General features: G+C 34.4%; 1 protein-coding gene across 1 annotated transcript in view; it reads right to left on the bottom strand.

The window, feature by feature from the left end:
- LOC111060257 (SCY1-like protein 2) overlaps positions 1-20,474 on the bottom strand; it is a 385,358-nt gene that overhangs the window by 15,602 nt on the left and 349,282 nt on the right. The window lies entirely within an intron of this gene.

Raw genomic sequence — 20,474 nt, 5'->3', positions numbered from 1 at the left:
CTCTAGGTAGTTTGTGATGGATCACAAAATTCAATTGCGTATTTACTCTGCTCTCAACTAAAAATTTCTCTACAATTTGGAAGTCTACATTTGAATCGACGAAATCTGAAATGGTGATGTTACTTGGAATACAAAGATTGATCAAAATTACTTTACTTGTATGGGCTACTTTATTGAAATTAATAAAAACAGTTTACAAACATGAAGTACCCTTTTATTGAAAACATTTTAAAACTGTACAACATTTCAAACAACTAGTCTCTAACTACTTTACTTTGGCCATTCCCAAGTTTAGATGCATGAATAAACAAGTTGATATCAGATTAACTTGTTTATTCTTGCATTTAAACTTGAAAATGGCTGAAGTAGGTCGAAACTAAAGTGGGAGAGAAATTACTTTTAACACGGCTCTTTTCTCGAAGACGGAGAGGTCCGATGCTCTATCCTCCACTAATCACTCCCACTACCTAGCAGCATTCTCCTTCTTTTGTGTCTGTGTGAGAGAGCTTTCCAACGCGACGCACCAACACTCCCCTTCCAGCTATTGCTGGCAATGTTCCAAGTCGTATAATTATACTGGTCAGCAGGTATAATATTGTTTTCATCACAAGAGCATGAAGCAAAATGACACGGCGCATCCAATTGTGCACAGGATGTCTGTCTGTGTCTACGCTACAAACTGTGGAGGGAGAAATGAGTTTCTCCTCTTCATGTTAAAAGTAATATATCTCAGACTTGTTTGAATGTTTCAAATCAATCAAATGTATCAATCATCCACTTCATTTTGAAATTGTAGTTCGCTTCATTCCAATTATTTTATCACACCAGTATTAACCTAACATCTGTAATCACTAGCCTCTATAAGCGAGAACAATTAATGATGTAACTACAATGAGACTATGATTTCTAACTCATTCTAAAATCCAACAATTAGTTCTCAACACAGAGTACCAAAAATACCTACATTACTCCATTGTCCATTTTCATTACCACAGATCCAGCCTTTAACTCAGTCTTTAGTATTACATACTGTACTCCAATACAAAGGATAAAATCACCATGATCAAGTCAATCGACCTCTGTGTGTTATCGATTATCGTTCAGACAGTACAACAAATACACAAGTAGAATTCACCAGTCTATTTTACTGGAATTCACTTCAAACTGTCAGCATTCCTTATGAATTATCTCAGAGCCTCCTATTTAACTAACGCTGACAGAATGAAGTGAATGTCACTAGCACACTGATGACAACCGGCTAGTCAGCATTCCTCATAAGTAACCTCAACGTTCTTCGTTCAATTAATGCTGACAGTTATAACATGAACGTTCGTTACAAATACACTGATGACAACCGAGTAGCGATTCCCCCCTCTTTTCAGCGACAGATGGATGTCAGTGATAAGACCAGTTCTGTTGGGGGAGGGGGTAATGAAAGAGGTAAGAGGGGGCTTACAAGAGGGTTTATAAGAGGGATAGAGAGGTGAACAAGGTTGGTAAGAGGGGGTCCACAAGGGGGGTTTACAAGATGGATAGAGAGGGGAACAAGGTTGATAAGAAGGGGTCCAAAAGGGGGGTTTACAAGAGGGATAGAGAGGGGAACAAGGATGGTAAGAGGGGGTCCACAAGAGGGATAGAGAGGGGAACAAGGTTGGTAAGAGGGGGTCCGCAAGGGGAGTTTACAAGAGTCGATAGAGAGGGGAACAAGGTTGGTAAGAGGGGGTCCACAAGTGGGGTTTACAAGAGTGATAGAGAGGGGAACAAGGTTGGTAAGAGGGGGTCCACAAGGGGGGTTTGCAAGATGGATAGAGAGGGGAACAAGGATGGTAAGAGGGGGTCTACAAGGGGGGTTTACAAGATGGATAGAGAGGGGAACAAGGTTGGTAAGAGGGGGTCCACAAGGGGGGTTTACAAGAGGGATAGAGAGGGGAACAAGGTTGGTAAGAGGGGGTCCACAAAGGGGGTTTACGAGAGTGATAGAGAGGGGAACAAGGTTGGTAAGGTGGGGACACTCATCAATGACATAATGACAGGACGCTTTCATTCCTGTTCCCCTCTCTCAGACACCCACCCCCTCACAGCTCATAAATGTCAACTCCCAGTCATTAAAAGGGCTCTCATACAGTTGGGGGGGGGGGGAAGGTGTTGTACCCCTCAACACCCGTCTCCTACATGGATGAACCACCTGTAGGAGTGTCAGTCGAATGTCTATCGATGATTAGTGTCATCTAATTGAGCGTGAAAACGTCATCATTTTGTCGATAGGATAGTTGACTGGGTCTGTTAAAGAACGGACACGTTCTAATACCTGACAAGATCCTAGGTTTCCTGTTGTTTAAAAATTACGTTTTAGTAAATAAGGATTAGAAATATAACAGAATGAAGCTCAATTTAATTCTGATAAACTGTTATCCAGTGTCCAACACAAAGTAAAGAATTATTCCAATCATGTATTTTTTTTTGATCCAGTAAGGCGTTTCATTGAGACATTGTTCACCATGTAATGGGATAACTAAGATTATATCGTTGGTCATGTCAACAAATCAGATAATCATGGGTTGAGTTCAAAGCCACTGATCGGTGAGTGAACGATGAGATCGGTGAGTGAACGTGGCTCTGAACGAAGTACTGTTTTGTCGTTGAACGATGCATAGACTCACATGCAGCGCTAGATTATTTGGAATTGAAATCGGCCATTAAGGGGACAGCCTGAAAGATTATTACATACTAAAGATCTTGAAGATTTTTGTGATCTATAATATTACAAAAAATATATATTATATAATATCTTGCGCTAAAATACCTCAATGGAACCTTTAATTTCAAGTAAGAGCTAGCATTGGGAAGGCATAGGTATTGTGCGTTTATACCTCTTCAAGGTCTTTGGTCTAACTGATAAGCAAAAAAATAGGTCATATCCGGTTCGTTCACTGATCAGTTAATCGTACTTTTCCACCGATGGAAAAGAACGTAAATAGAGTAGCTGAACGTAAACTGACATGGCTGAATATGAGGTTGTTTACAAATGATGGACTCCATTATAATGTATTTGGGAGCAGAGAAATGCATGATTACATAAATTCAATAACATTTAAAATATTTCACAAAGCATTTAAAACTACTCCAATCACCTGATGGTTTTCCATTTCAATTGATTACAATGAAATAGGTTAAGTTCTAGTTTCGTTTACAAAATATTATGATCAACAGGGGGAGCATCTGTCAGTCATGACTCATGAGCAACCGTTCAGCCACAGAATACACACAAAATGGAAGGTATCAATCTAACCAAGATTTGAGTGCACCAAGACCACGACACATGACTGCTTCATCTTGTTAGAAATTAAAACTACTGCTGTATTACAATGCTACACTTTCTTTCAAAATGGCGGATTATGGCGTCAAGATACTAGCCGACTTTTCATTCTGTGATCACTAATCTGTGATCAGGTTTTTTACTGAACGTAAAAAAACCCGATGGAATTGATCAGTGACTTTGAACTCAACCATAATTATGTTGATCAAGTCATATGCTGATTGATTGCAAAAGTTCAACAGCTGAACATAATTCTGTCTCACTCCTACACAGACATTCGCATCTTCCATTATCGACAGACGATGAAATTATCAGCTTTTTTTTCAAGGATGAATGAATATCATCCTTTCCATGTCTCTCAACGAGTTTTCCCAGGAATTAGACCCTGTGCAAGTTTCATATCAAGAGCCTCCTATATTGCAAATTTCATCAAAATCGTTAGAGCCGTTTTCGAGATCCGTTGGACATATTATATACATACAGAAATTGTTCGGTTGATATAATATAATATTATCCACCATATAATGAGACAATTTAGATTATGTGAATTACTTCCCAATTCCCAAAATTGATGATCAAGATTCGAATCAGGCTAGAGTATTGATAATATTAGGCTATGGTTTACTAGAATGGAAAATGGAATGGTATTTGATCTGCGTGGATTTCTACATAATAGGCTGTAATAATATAGCATCTGGATGGCAGCGCAGTCTACTGAATCTTCACTGACTGAATCTTCACAATAAATGAATGATTCCAATAAATGAATTTTTCACGTTTAAAAATACATTTTATTTTAAATTGCGATAACTTGGCCCATATTATCAGTGATGATTTACTGAAGTATTCTTATTTAAGTTGGTTTTCGACTTTTCTTAATTCTAAAATCCCAATTTATAAATATTTTGGATTCAAAATTGGATAGAAATCATGAAGTGTGGACATAACTTACTTTTGGACTATTTCCATCTAAATTTGTGAAAGGAACAGCTTTGGGCTTTAAGCCTGTTGTTTCTTTCCCGATCATTCATGATTGAGAATGATATTGTATGATGTATCAATGTATTAAAAAATATATTTTTTTATATATCTATTAAATGTATGGAGAAAATATTCCCAAATTTGCTGTATACGTTATAAGAAATCATTGAATACTGGAACTTCCTTCCTAATAAGATCTTCCTTCATCAAAAGTCCAATAGTGTGACTAGAACACAAGTTTTGAAGGCTACTGGCATAGCCACAAGGCCTCGGCCTACCATATTGCAACGTCGCAGTGTAGGCCTAGAATCAAATACATGATTGGTGATAAAGATTTGAAAAATATTTGAAAATATTTGAAAAGATTTGAAAAAAGGCTACTATAGTGAGGTCCACATTATAATGGCAGTGTACGATTGACAATACTGTTGCTGTCCTTTTCTATCATACAACAAAACAGATAGCACTATCTCTCTCTCGCTTTGCAATGTTGTCTATTTGCCAGAATATTTTATAATTACTTTCGACAGTGACTGTACAAAACTAAACAAACCATATTCTCAGCCGCCATTTTCTTTCTTCATTCTATCAAAATACTTGAGAACAGTACACAAGTCGTATAATTGATTTAAAATGTATTTTTGAAACAATGAAAAAATTTTGAAACATTACTGTATGAGAAACACAAATTGAAGTACCTGAAATGACATTTTAAAAGTTGATAACTAATCATCCTAGACTTCATCCATGCTTTCAGTTAGCCTACCCGTATAGGTTGGACCTACTCTTACCGGTATAAATAATATTGAAAAGTTATTTCAGAATTAATCCATTGAAATTACTTTTTTTTAAATACGATTTCTATTTTTCTATTATTTCTAATGGAAATTGGTATAGAATACCTACCAAATAACTCAATTTCTGTTGTTTTGAAATTCAGATTGTTGTATCACAGCTTTTTAAATTAGCCGCCATTTCAGGTTTGTATAGAAATAAAAATCTGATCTCAGTCATGAAAGCAAATTTTTGAATCAAATTATGAAAATATATTTTCTTGATCAATTTGACATTGAATTGATTATTTTATCAAGGAAATTATAATTATTATTAGATTAAATCTAATGGGATGAATTGAGTAACAGCTGTGTACAGCCAGTGGCAAAATAGAGAGACTTGGCAACATTTTTCTCCTATCTTTCTTCACTGCCATTATAACGTGGACCTCACTATAGCATAGCCACCTCTAATACAAGGCCTCGGCCTACGATATTGCAACGTCACAGTGTAGGCCTAGAATCTAATACATGATTGGTGAAAGAGATTTGAAAAAATACCAGCTGGTCTTTTTCACCAATCATGTATTAGATTCTAGGCCTATTCTGCGACGTTGCAATATCGTAGGCCGGGGCCTTGTATTAGAGGTGGCTATGCTACTAAACTTTCTAGACAGACTCTAAACTAATACTGAATTCAGTCTATTATAACATCAAATTTATCCTAACCTAACCAACCACTTTCCACACTCGAAACATCTATTTAAATTCTAGAGAACTTGAAGATGAAGAATTATTGAAAGATGAAGTCAAGCTTTTCCACTCTACACGCTTTCAATTTCCTCGATGAAAAACAACTTTCATCCGTTCTCAGAAAGAGTACTCTTGGAAATCGCCTTTCTCAGAGAGAAAATTCAGAGATAAGACAGTTATACCAAGTCAGCGCTACCATCATTCTTCTGATGATTCCCAGAATCCATCACATCAGAACGACATCATTATTTCGGGAAATAAAATGTTCAACTTTCCTAATACTCCCTCTCTCTCTCTCTCCCTCTCTGACTCTGGCGCCCTCCATAAAAAATGCCACCCAAGGGTGTAAGAGTGGGGTAAAGAGAGAGTAAAAAGGTGAGAGAGGAAGAAACAGGAAAAGAGAGAAATTGTGAGAGAGAGAGATTGATTGATTGATTGAGTACTTTATTTATGTAGATTACAATATATACTGGCTTATACACTTATATACAATAGCTTACAATACAGCAAAATTATAGATGAATTTACATAATATAGACTAAGAAAATAATTATTGAACTGTATATGATATGAAAAAGCAGTTTGTAATATAATAACCATAGATAATAATCATATTGTTATGCATCTACATATATTGGCGGAGCTTTGGACATATCAATGTCCATTCTTCGGAAAGAATATTAAAAATATCCTCCCCACTAACTCTCTACCAGAACGTTAATTTCGTTATTTAAACTAAGGATTTATTTATTAATGGAAATATTGTAAAAGTTTTAATCAATATGAATATTAAAGAGAAAAAAAAACAGAAAATTGATAGAGTAAAATAATTATATAGGTAGATAAGATAATTGATTAATAAAATGAAGTAGGCTGAAAGTAGATCAGGGTTATCACTTTCAGTAATATACAGCAGTATGCAGTGGATAATTGAAATAGCATGAGTTTATATAATATATATACATATATAATATATATATATATATAGATATATTTATATATATATATATAATATAATATATTATATATATATACAATTCGTTCTATAACATGGTTTTAGGATGAGAGAGAGAGATTGTGAGAGAATGAGGAAGACTAAGGGAAAGAGAGAGAGAGAGAGTGAGAGAAAGAGAAAGAGAGAGAAAGTAGGTCAAACGTGAGGCCGACCCAGTTTTCGTTTCAGGTCAGGTGCAACGGGTGTTGGTTTTACCTGGATCTATAGCTTTGCAGCCTACGTTTCATATCCATTAAAAGCAGGCCTCTATCCTATTTCACTCTGTTTTATCGTTGTTTTCAACCTATTTCTCTTATCTATATATGCTACAGACTATATATTACACCTCCATGCTCACTGTACATCCACAAATTCTACTGACATTTACATATGTAAATATATGTCTTATCTTCTAGTATATAGGCAACAGCTACGCGTGTATAGGCAACAGGCTATCCAGTTGTAACATCGGTATATACTATAGTGTACCTAGAATACATTGAAGTTCCTACACCCAATGTAGCATGTATGGTAGTGATCTACATTGATATGATTAATTATATATAAACAAAGAGAATGTGTTCTATGTTTGCAGTGGCCTACAAAATTTATTTATTTATTTATTGTATTAAATACTATAATCATAATACAATTATGACATTGGAGGAAAAACTAGGCTAAGCCTGTACTATTTCTCTCCAAAAATTTCGATAAAATGTTAATGTTGTCCAAAAGATAAGGTTATATATAATCACACATTGCTTCGTCACTTGATTTTGGGTCCAGAAATGATGATTTTAGATTTTGAATTTTGAAGGTTAATTTTATACTGTAAATGAATCACAGAATGTATCACAATAAATAAATTATTATAGAATATAGCAATATACCCAGAATACATAAAATACAATGTATTCTAGGTACATTGCTATATTCTATTATAATTTTGTAGGCAACTGCACAAATAGAACACATTCTATTGTGTTTATATATATATATATAATATATATATAAAATATATATATATAATATATATATATATAATATATATATATATATATATATATATATTATATATATATTATAATTGAACATATTCATGAAGCTCACTACCATTTTGCTACATTGTGTGTAATGTACTTCAAAATAACTCATATTCATGTGTACTGTACAGTGTACAGTGGCAGAATCATCTAACCACTGGCTGCTCTAATATCCTACACTCTATTTTGAATTCTCCGTATATATACTATGTATATTTGCGTATTCCTCCCATGATTTATATTCTTGTGTGTGCCACTATATCCACTGACCACTTGCTGGTTTCAATTTGCATAGAGCTACATGATAAGGAAAATGCGTGCTGTATTAAGGTGCGTACAGATATACGCGCCGCGAACATGAGCAATTCACTTTTAATCAGCTGATTATATCTGTATTTTTACAGAAACGGAAAGATACAGATATAAAAAGCATGGCATCAGCTGATTAAAAGTGAATTGCTCATGTTCGCGGCGCGTATATCTGTACGCACCTTTAGGGTGACATGTGGGCTGTAACAGTTACTTTTCATAATGTATTCGAAAGTTTTGAAAAGATTGCAATATATCCTTCCGATTGAATATTGTAAATGATGGTTTCTAGGTATAACCATGTTAAAACGGGTGATAAAGGTTGAAAAAGTACATCGAAAATTGCAATACAAATTAATAAAAACAATATAACAACTTTTATTAAAAACTAAAGTAGTTAATAGTTTTTGATAAAGCGTACTACAAGTTGTTGAATTGTTTTTATTAATTTGAATAAAGAAGCCCATATAAGTGAAGTGGTTTTATTAGAATACAAATGTCTTACAGTGAGAGGTTATTCCGAGCTGTGAAAAGACTAGGTACATAGAGTTAAACTTGTGGAATATTCAAAGCTAAACATGAAGGAAAACTGGCTGAAAACAAGGGGTAGCAAGGGTTGCCTCAAGGTATAGTTGAAGCAATAGATCACATCAGCATTCCAAATTAAAAAAATCTGGTGTGGCGCACTCACACAACTTTCCTTGCCGTTATGAAAATTGATCACCTGACGCTAGTGTTCCCGCGCATCTCAAGTCTACTATTCAAAGATTTGAGCCAGCTGGTGACAGGGCAATAACGAAGGAGACACACGAGGTCTTCTATCTCTTCATAGTGAATCATTCAATAGAATGAATAATTGGATAATCACATTTTCTCGAATTTCGAGCTTATTTATAATTTTAGTTGAAAATGTTACTGAACATTAATTGTAGAGATTCTCATGCTCAATCTTTTCCACTTAATTTTTTTTTTTAATTTTTTTCTGAAGCCTGATAATTCAGAATTTAAAATAAAACTTTGCATAGATGGGGCAGAGCTCCTGGATTTTTTACAGATATAGGACTTGTGGCAGTTGATAGAGCTCATCGATGACTATTTCAGGTATAACTTTAATCAAAATCGTTGGAGCCGCTTTCGAGAAAATCGAGAAAAACCCTGTTTTTGACAACATTTTCGCCATTTTAGCCGCCATCTTGAATCACATTTGATCGAAATTGTTCGTGTCGGATCCTTATATTGTACGGACCTTAAGTTCTACATTTCAAGTCATTCCGTTAATTGATAGATGAGATATCGTGTACACAGACGCACATACACTAATACACACACACACACACACACACACCACACACACACACACACACACACACACACACACACACACACCACACACACATACAGACCAATACCCAAAAACCACTTTTTTGGACTCAGGGGACCTTGAAACGTATAGAAATTTAGAAATTGGGGTACCTTAATATTTTTCAGAAAGCAATACTTTCCTTACCTATGGTAATAGGGCAAGGAAAGTAATAAGTACCAACGATGGTTCTCAAAGATGAGTTGTAGGAAGTCTGGCTCCACAGAGTTATTATCATGGAAATTGTATCTGAGCCCGATGAAAAATAATTCAAAACAAGAGTTACTGTATGAAGAAATAGATCTGATCATCAATAAATTTTGTCAATAGATCTGATCATCAAAGCTTGGAATTGAAATGTTTCAAGAAATAGTTCATCCTGTATTGTGGAAAGACTAGCTTCGCGACCGTGACCCGGGTCAAATTCGAAACGAAACACGAAGAGAAGCCTCGTTGAAACGGAAACAATACTCAACCACACTCATCCCAACTAGAACTGACAACACGCATCAAACTTTCGCACTTGGTCGGGTGGAGTAGCAACTGTTTTTGCTTGCTCACTGGAAAAAACTCGGCATGGAAATGATTGTGGAAGTTTATCAAGCTGCTGGAAACAAACCAACAGAACTGTCTCACTCCATACTTGTTGCTCTCGGATATGGAGCAACAAGTTGTGAGGCCTGGATGGAAGTGGATCAACAGGCATTTGTCAGACTCTGTGGACTGGGAGGAATAGTGGACCAATATCCGTTCATGTTTCTGCACAATACCCCTAGAACTAACTATGCGTTAAGAATAAAAGGTGGTTAAGAATAGGTCAAAAGGAGGTTATTTATCTATTTATTCATTCATTTATTTATTTATTTGTTGATACAATTACAAATCATATAGATATAACATTAGTAGAATTGATGGTGATGTTGTGAAATCTCTCCATAATAAGAAAACAAATATATTGTCAAATTTCACTAAAAAGTTGTCAAATTTCACTTTTATTAGTGGAATTTGACAATATGTTTGTTTTCTTATCATATGGATATAAACGGGAAAGAACTACAGGCATAGCCCAAAACTATTCTGTACACAAAATTTTGATGAAGAATAACATGTCCGAAAAAGTAGTAGGTTATGTTCTCACTGTGAAAAGTTAAAGTTCAATTTCTGTCCAAAAATATATATGAGCTAGAAATTTTGAATTAAGTATGATTAAAACACCAAGTTAAAGTCAAATATTGCACTTAAAGTGACCGCAAATGTTATGAAGAAATAAACGACCGATTTTGTTCCTACTCAATACCTAATCAATACCTAATATCAATACCTAACTTGCCTAATATATTATTGTGAATAGTAGTAGTATAGTATTATTGTGAATAGTAGTGGATAAGTTTCTGGGGTTAATGCCTGTAGTCTCACTTGTTTTTGTGATCAGCTGACTATATCTGTATTCTTACAGAAACAGTATAAGATATAGATATGATAAGCTTGGCATCAGTTGATTAAAAGTGAATTGCTCATGTTCGCGGCGCGTATATCTGGAAAGCTATCTGTAATAACCTGTACGCACCTCATCTGTAATTTGTAAAATTTGTACGCACCTTAAGAATTCAATGAGTTTCCGCAATTTGTTGCCAATTTCTAGAGAAGCACAGCAACATTCAACTGGTTTACTTAGGAATTCAATGAGTTTCCGCAATTTGTTGCCAATTTCTTGAGAAGCACAGCAACATTCAACTGGTTTACTACAGAAAAATTGACAACTTTTTTGAAAAACTACTTGTGAACAACATTTTGTTGACAATTCTTTTGTTGGTTTATGAGATGAAAAGGTGGAAAAAAATTTATAAATAGAGAACTATCCTATTTTAGTTTATGCGATAATTTTATATGCGTTTTCATAAAAACTCTATATGAAATTTTGCTTTCTAATGTCAAACAATTTTTGTATAGACAGGTTCCATACCAGAGAATATTCATTTTTGAGGAGTCTGCAGATCAATGAGAGTCGATATATATATATCTTATAATCAGGATAAGCCGTCGGTCCCGGCTGACTAAAAAGCAGTCGTTAGGTCATGTCAGAGGCCCTGAAATTGATCAGTTGGGACCTGAAAACTCTGACACCAGACCTGAGCCAGCCAGGTCACTGGATAATATTATTATAATCAGGATGTACTATAATAAATTTCAAAAAACTTAAAGTTCTTTAATATTTTTAAAATGTTTTAATAAAAGGTTACTACAAGTTTTATACTGTTCTTTCCTAATATACTTTACTACTAAAAGTCATCATTTGAACTTATCAATCTCATAATATATTATTGAAAGACTGGGTAAGAAAATGTTGAAGGCTTTTGAAAACGCTTGAAGTTGCAGCATCGTTATGAAGAACAACATTTTTCTCAACGAAGAAGAAGAAGAAGAGAAGAAGAAGAAAAAGAGGAGGAAGAAGAAGAAGAGAAGAAGAAGAAGAAGAAGAAGAAGAAGAGAGAAGAAGAAGAGAAGAAGAAGAAGAAGAAGAAAAAGAGAAGAAGAGAAGAAGAAGAAGAAAAAGAAGAAGAAGAAGAAGAAGAAGAAGAAAAAGAGGAGGAAGAAGAAGAAGAAGAAGACTAGAAGAAAATGTTTATTGGTAGTGTAGCTAAGTAGGTCTATCCTACAATAGACAGAGAAAAGTTTGAAATGTAAAAAGAGATGTAGAATTGTCAACGAAGATATTCAAATAATTATCATTTATTCAGTAGTAAAGGTGGGCGATGACGCAATAGGAAGAGAGAGAGAGAGAGAGTGGGAGAGAGAGCGAGAAATTACAAAAAAGGTGAAAAGTGACGGAAAGGCGAAGAAAATAGTGCGTAAATGCGTTGTGGGTGGATAGGACACACAACCTGTTGCCTTGCCTTGGAAGGGGTCGGCTCTGCAACACGCAATGCACGCTCGCACCAGTGACCCACTTTCGACGGCCACAATCTAGGTCACAAGGCCCGGATGTCAGGCCGCCTGCAATTCAACCGCCGATGGAGACAGCACGAAAATGAGCAATGCCTATTTTGGTGGATAAAACTTTCAAATGAATATTGCTTTTGTTGAAATAAGAGGATTTTATGAAATGTTTACAAAAAGAATGTCGGCAAGTTTATAAGTATTGTTTGATGATAGTAGGGTATTTCTTTTTTCTTTAGGACTACTTTTTGAATATAAATATAAATATGAATCTGAGTATCCTTTTTAAAATTATTTCGTCACGACGAAATTTTTTTTAATTTTAAAAAGGGTACTCAGATTTATATTTTATTATTTTCTAAATTAAAAAATAATTTCGTCGTGACGAAATAATTTTAAAAAGGGTACTTAGATTTATATTTTTATTTATAGGGTATTTCTTCATCAAAGATTATAAATATTCATACACAGTACTCCAAATCTCCAAATTTCTTATGAATCCTTCCGATTTAAAAATAGTTTTATATCTTCTTCATTGATATAACAATTTCATAGATCGATATTGCAGCTTATCATTATATAATATTATTCCATTTATTGAGCAAAACACTGTAATTATGACCATGGAGAAAAAACCAGACTGAGCCTGTACCATTTATCTACAGAATTTTGATAAAAAGTATTGTTAAAAATATTGTGCATTGTATTTTCTTGGAGAGTATGTATTCATGGCTACTTATTTTTATTAATAAAATAAGATCATAGTATACTTTTTTGAAAAATTTTTATTATCAAATAATAATGTTTTCACTTGTGTTTTTAATCTGTAATTCTATATTAAAAACTTCTCAATAAAAGGTACTATGATGTTATTCCATAAATGTCCATAATACCATGGAGAAACAATAGAGTAAATAGATATCTCATGGTATAGGGCGTTTTGTCGCAACTTTTACTGTTATCTCAAGCCGATTACTGTCGATTATTGTCGAATTTTACTGTTTTGTTGGGGTGAGAGTGTATGAACGGCACAATATGAGAGACTACCAGTGTCACACAGCTTCACGGGAAAGAATTACATGAACTATGGGCTTGAGATATCAGTAAGAGTTTCGACATAAACGTCCTATACCATGGGATATCTACTTATGCTATTGTTTCTCTATGATAATACTAAATATACTGAATATCATAAATGTACTTAATTCAATTCAGTATTATTTATTTATTCATTTTGATACAATTACGAATCAGCATATGAATATGATCGGGATAGAACAACAGGTACAATATATTATCTGGAATATTGCGATAATTAGAATCCATTATTCACGGAAACAAACCTTTTCGAGATTTGAAGGACAACTGGAACATTATAAATCATGTGCATCTGTCTTATTGGAAGTTCAATTTTGATCGATTGCAATATCAGTCGAATTTATTCGAAATCTATTTCAAGTGCCTAATTCTGATGGATACACATTGGAAGATAAGAAGAAGATGAGAAAGAACAAATAATGTCGTAATAATCCATGAAGGCTCTGTATTCATTACTAGATGTATTTATTTATTTATTCATTCGTTGATATAATTACAAATCATATGAATATGATCGGGATAGAACAACAGGCATAGCCCAAAACTATTCTGTTCCCAAATTTTGATAAATAATGAAATGTCCGAAAAAATAGGTTATGTTCTTACTGAGGAAATTTAAAAGTAATGAATTCATCATGAAAGATCAAGTGTGACTTTTGCCAGTATAGCCAAAATTTCATTCTTACTTTGCTTGATATTATCACATAATCTTGTTGATTTTATTCTACTGTATACTTCTAAAATGTTGTACTTTTGTTAACTTTATCACTGTTTGTACTGTAACCTATTATTTTGTGGTTGTAGAAATGTCTGTAAAATTATTTGGCGAATGAATTTCAATTCCAAATAATCTCAGATGTAATTTACAATAACATTTTCTTCTCCTTGATAATTTTGTAATAATATCCTCGAGTGAAAATAAATCATAATAACAAGAAACACAACTCAATTTCTTCAAGTTCAGTTCCCCTAATGAAATGGAAGTGAAAGAAAAATATTAATGCTTGGAGTATTGTAATAAGTATAGCATTGAGAACGGAAGTCTGGATCCAATATGATGAAAGAATTATTCACAAAGCATTGGGGAACAATGAGGCCAGAAAAGAAGAAGGAAACATTGTTATTCTCGTTTGCAAAGCAATAACGTTGCTGCAGTATTCCTCCCCATTTCCTTGATCCCATCCAATCATGCTCTCTTCCCAGTTTTCTTTATCTTTCGTTGTACCCCTGATAATACCGACAAGGAAATTCGCAAAGCTTGATTTTCAATTAAACTTGAACGCGTTCGATAAATTCGGGTTTATCCAGGGAGAAATCTCATCCCATGAAGAACTGATCCAGGTCTCAACGTAGTTAAGAGACAGAGATTTGCTTACCTATATCGAAATTTCATCATGAATTTGTGATGAATGTCGGTTTATCAAAGAAGAATTTTAATTCCATTAAGTACAGATCCAGGTCTTAACGTAGTTAAGAGACAGAGATTTGATTACCTATATCGAAATTTCATCATGAATTTGTGTCGAATGTCGGTTTATAAAAGAAGAATTTTAATCCCATTAAGAACAGATCCAGGTCTTAACGTAGTTAAGAGATATAGATTTGCTTACCTTTTTCGAAATTTCATCATGAATTTGTGTCGAATGTCGGTTTATCAAAGAAGAATTTTAATTCCATTAAGAACAGATCCAGGTCTTAACGTAGTTAAGAGACATAGATTTGCTTACCTATTTCGAAATTTCATGATGAATGTTGATTTACACATCCAGGAATAAATCTGATTTCATGAAGAACATATTCTCTGAGTGTTAATCTTTGGTGAAAACAGAAATTTTAAACTTAACCCCACTTTGGACTATTTATGTGCCAAAATCAAGGAATTGAAGAAGTTTTGGGCAATTGCCTGTTTCTCTTTCCAAATATCGTGTTTGTGACTGTTCTAATAAATAAATAAATAAACAGATCCAGGACTCAACATAGTTGAGAGACATAGATTTGCTTACCTACTTCGTAATTTCATGATGAATTTGTGATACGTTATAACTTTTGTTTCATTTAGGGCCGGTTTCCGAGCTCGGGATTTAGCTAAGTCCTAGACTTTAAACAGCTGGAGTCAGAAAATTGGCTTTCCAAAACGGGGCGCAGCTTTTATAACAGTGGTCGTAGTTTCTATTTTCTCATTTCTATAATTGTAAACGTTTTTCCTTGCCGAAATAAAACAGTCCTAAATAGTTCAAAATAGCTGAAACTTTACACTATTTTCTCTTTATTTTATTTTGTGTCCAATTCTCCAGTTTTTAGAAATTCAATTCAAACGTGACTATGACAATGACTGCGACTACGCCCCGTTTTGGAAAACCAATTTTCTGACTTCAGCTGTTTAAAGTCTAGGACTTAGTTGAATCCCGAGTTCGGAAAACGGCCCTTGGAGTAGTACAACAATAGCATCGAACGTTGATTACCTTCAATGGAATCAGAAAGCTATCAATGTATTATCAATTCTTGTACTCATTCTCATAAGGATTTATAATTCTTATTTATTCTTTTATTCATTCATTTTTTATTTCTTCAAGAGAGCACTAATCGAGAGAGAAAAACTGAGGATACTCCTTGTACTATTCCTCTCCCAAATTTAGATAACATTTTTAATGTCCGAAAAGAGGTTATGATTTCACCCTTCTAAAATTTAGTCCATTTTCACTCAAAAACTTATCATTATAGAGTCATTCTGATTATTGTGATTTGAAATATATTGATCGTGAAAATATATTGATTGATATATGAAATTGTGATGAAAAGAAGTTTTGGAATGTAGCCTGTTTCTCTGTCATTAAGTTGGTTGTGAATGATAAAAAATCTGGTGTGGCGCACTCACACAACTTCCTTGCCGTTATGAAAATTGATCACCTGACGCTAGTGTTCCCGCGCATCTCAAGTCTACTATTCAAAGATTTGAGCCAGCTGATGACAGGACAATAACGCTGGAGACATACGAGGTCTGCTTTCTCTTCATAGTGAATCATTTAATAGAATCAACAGTTGCCAACAGTTTGCAATAATTGAAATAATCACATTTTCTTGAATTTCGTGCTTATTTTCAATTTTAGCTGGAAATGTTACTGAACATTAATCGAAGAAATTCTCATGCTTAATCTTTCCCACTCGAGAATTTTTGTTTAAATTGTATCTGAATTCTGATAATTGGGAATCTAAAATCAAACTTTGCATAGATGGGGCGAAGCTCCTGAAATTTTACAGATATGGGACTTTTGGCAGTTGATAGAGCATATCAATGACTATTTTAGGTATGAATTTAATCAAAATCGTTGGAGCCGTTTTCGAGAAAATCACGAAAAACCCTGTTTTTGAAAACATTTTCGCCATTTTAGCCGCCATCTTGAATCGCATTTGATCGAAATTTTTCGTGTCGGATCCTTATATTGTAAGGACCTTTAGTTCCAAATTTCAAGTCATTCCGTTAATTGGGAGATGAGATATCCTGTACACAGACGCACATACACTCATATATACACACACACACACACACACACACACACACACACACACACACACACACACACACACATACAGACCAATACCAAAAAAACGCAAAAAAACTCAGGGGACCTTGAAACGTATAGAAATTGGAGTACCTTAATTTTTTCGGAAAGCAATACTTTCCTTACCTATGGTAATAGGGCATGGAAAGTAATAAATAGTTCATAGAGCTTCAATAAGAGCCATATGCTAACATCACGTTCAACGCTAAACCACGTTTACTTGTAGATATGGTTGCATTTATCATAACAAGTTTCATACGGGGTTTAAACAAACAGCTGACATCTCTCCGTTTAAACCGAGTATCTGCATAGTGTTCAACATTATCTTCACCATTATAATTCCAGTGCATGTGCATCGTAGCTTGAGCACTTACTGAATAAGTACTGATAAGATAAAAATAACTACACTGGAACTAACCACACACACTAAAAGGTCATTACCCTCGTGCAATCTGATAATGCACATGCACGTGAGATTCACTTTAAACCATTCGCATTCTTAATGAATAAAATCAACATGCTACCCACTCCATTCTGAGTGAATTTAAGTTCTAAGTGAATTTAAGTTTTAAGGGAATCTCACTATAATTCCGAAAACAGCTTCTAGTTTCCTGACTTCCGCATTAGAAGATTCACAAAACGCAATGCACTTCAGGAAACAGCAGGGTTTGTACTTAAGAATGCAATTTGCATTTAGATCGACTTATTCACCCTAAATCCAGGTGAGCAGGTCAGAGAGAGGACCTTAAGGGTGGGGGTCAGTGACCTTATCCGACACTATCGATTAGGTCTCTTACTCGCATGTGGATATGTGCGGGTGCACTTTATGAATTGTTAATTCACCAAATTCATTGTGATGGAGTTGAAACCACGGTTAGTTTGCACATCAGTTATTTATTCATTCACAATCGTCACATGGTATATCGAATTTTGCGTATCACTCAAATACTGGTGACATGTCATAACAATAATAATGATTATAATTCCTCTAACTAGTTGTATACTAGAACATTGAAGATTGGACACGAAAGCCATGAAGTAACAAAATTTTACTTATCGCTATAATAAATCGTCAAATATTAATTTTTGGGAATTTTCAGTTAGTTTGCAGATCTGTTCTCATCTTGAACTGCGTACCGATTTAAGCGCCACCAACACGCGAATTTAGTTTTTTATCAGCTGATTATATTATCTGTGTTTGTACAGAGACACTGAGATACAGATATAATAAGGATATCATCAGATGATGAAAAGAGGAAACACATGTTCGTGGCTTTATTATTGAATGAATAAGTTAAAATGAATTGTAGGGGCTGATGTTGAATAAGAATTACGTAAAGATGATATTTGCTCATTTGAAATAAAGTATGTACTCAGCTCCAAGGTCTATGAAAACCAGGTCAAGACACCCGTGTTCCTTATGGAGCGGCCATCTTGTGGGGTTTTTATGGCGGTACATTTGAAAATCCAATATGATTCAATTTACTCGTGAAAAGAATAATGTATTATACATTTAAAAACAATATTCTGGTTCAGATAATATGTAAATATTCAGGTTTCAGATTTTTCAAAAATGAAATTTCAATAATAAATGGTTCAATGTCTTATTTATTTATTTGTTATTGAAAATTGTTTGAATTTTATTTATTTATTTATTCAATCAATGAGAATTACACAATTTACAGAGAAGTACCACAGGCTTATAAGCCCAAAACGGTTCCAATTCTAATTTATATAACAGTCCAAATGTAGCTGAGTTATGTGTCACTTAACATCCTTGAATTACACACTTCAATTATTTCTGTAACATAATATGATTCATAAGGTATTGGGACAAGAGGCTAACGGAACCTCGAAAACAGTTGGAAGTTTCTAATCGATAACATCTAAAAATCAACAATTTAGTTCCTAGTTGGAATTTGAATATTATGATTCTTTGTGAAGAATTTATTTTACAATTCAAATCCAATATCCCTTGAAAAAATTACAAATAACACATAATGTTGTTCAATCTATAATGATAACAGCTGATAAATTTGAAAATTGATGAACTAGAACCTCCTCAAAATGGTGATTTTGCAATGCATCACAGGATCGTATCAAGACCTGTATCATAGCCACCTCTAATACAGCCCTGTCCTACGATATTGCAACGTCGCAGTGTAGGCCTAAAATCTAATACATGATTGGTGAAGAAGATCAGTTGGTTTTTTTTAATATATTTTTTTTTAAATCGTCTAGACTCTAGGCCTACACTGCGACGTTACAATATTGTAGGCCAGGGCCTTGTATTAGAGGTGGCTATGCCTGTATTTTTATAGACCTTGCTTAGCTCAAATAAGGATAATTTATCTCATCTTTATTGAGAGATAATGTAATTCATTTAGGAGAAACATGCTTTCTGTGTTGCTCAATATCATTGGAAATATTGTCAAAACAATCTGTTATCAAGGTACCTAATAAACATGACCAACTACCAACTAGTAGTTCTGTGAACAGTGGACCTCACGCAGTATTCTCATCCACAAGTACCTGATTGAAACTATAGACCTTTATGGAAATACAACAATGGACTGGCTTCTCCACAAATCTGTGTAATAACTTGTCAGCTGATTTATGATGAATAATTCTATAGTCTGATTTTCACTCTAATATTTGCGTATGAAGGAGGCTCCTTTTTTCCTTTTATATTATCCTTGAAATGCAAAATTTCCAAAAACCTTGTATATACGTCGACGCGCAATTAAAAAAAGGAACATACCTGTCAAATTTCATGAAAATCTATCAGAGCGTTTCGCCGGTAATGCGCAACATATAAACATTCAAACATTTTTAAACATTTAAACATTAAGAAAAATGCCAAACCGTCGACTTGAATCTTAAGGTGCGTACAGACTGTCGCTCTGCTCCGCAACCGAACGTCACTCCAGCAGGCGATTGATGATCGACCGGGGAGCAACAGTGGTTCGACCGGGGAACGCGAGAAGATCTAACATCTTCCGTAACGTTCATGATGGGTGCGTGGGCGGAGCGATTTTTCAGCCCTCCTTTATTGTGATTCAAGTTGAATTGTCAACATTTTTCATAAACAGCATTCACGTTCCATATTGAAACAATACTGACAGCTCAATCATCAACCAAAAAAGAATTTTATCTGTCAGCATTCCACAAAAATTACACCAAAGCTCCCCATTCAACCAACACTGACAGTTTGTAGTGAATATCACCACAATAGCTTCTTCCGCATTGCGCCAAAGTGGTGTACTGCACGTTTCAAATCACACCCGGAGATCCGGGCTAATAAAGACAGTTTATGGCAGTAACACGTGCTCTTATAATATGTCTGCCAT

The sequence above is a fragment of the Nilaparvata lugens genome, chromosome 6 (assembly GCF_014356525.2).
Source record: "Nilaparvata lugens isolate BPH chromosome 6, ASM1435652v1, whole genome shotgun sequence".
Taxonomy (NCBI): domain Eukaryota; kingdom Metazoa; phylum Arthropoda; class Insecta; order Hemiptera; family Delphacidae; genus Nilaparvata; species Nilaparvata lugens.
The sequence above is the reverse complement of the archived record's forward strand: the minus strand, read 5'-3'. Positions and strand labels throughout refer to the sequence as shown.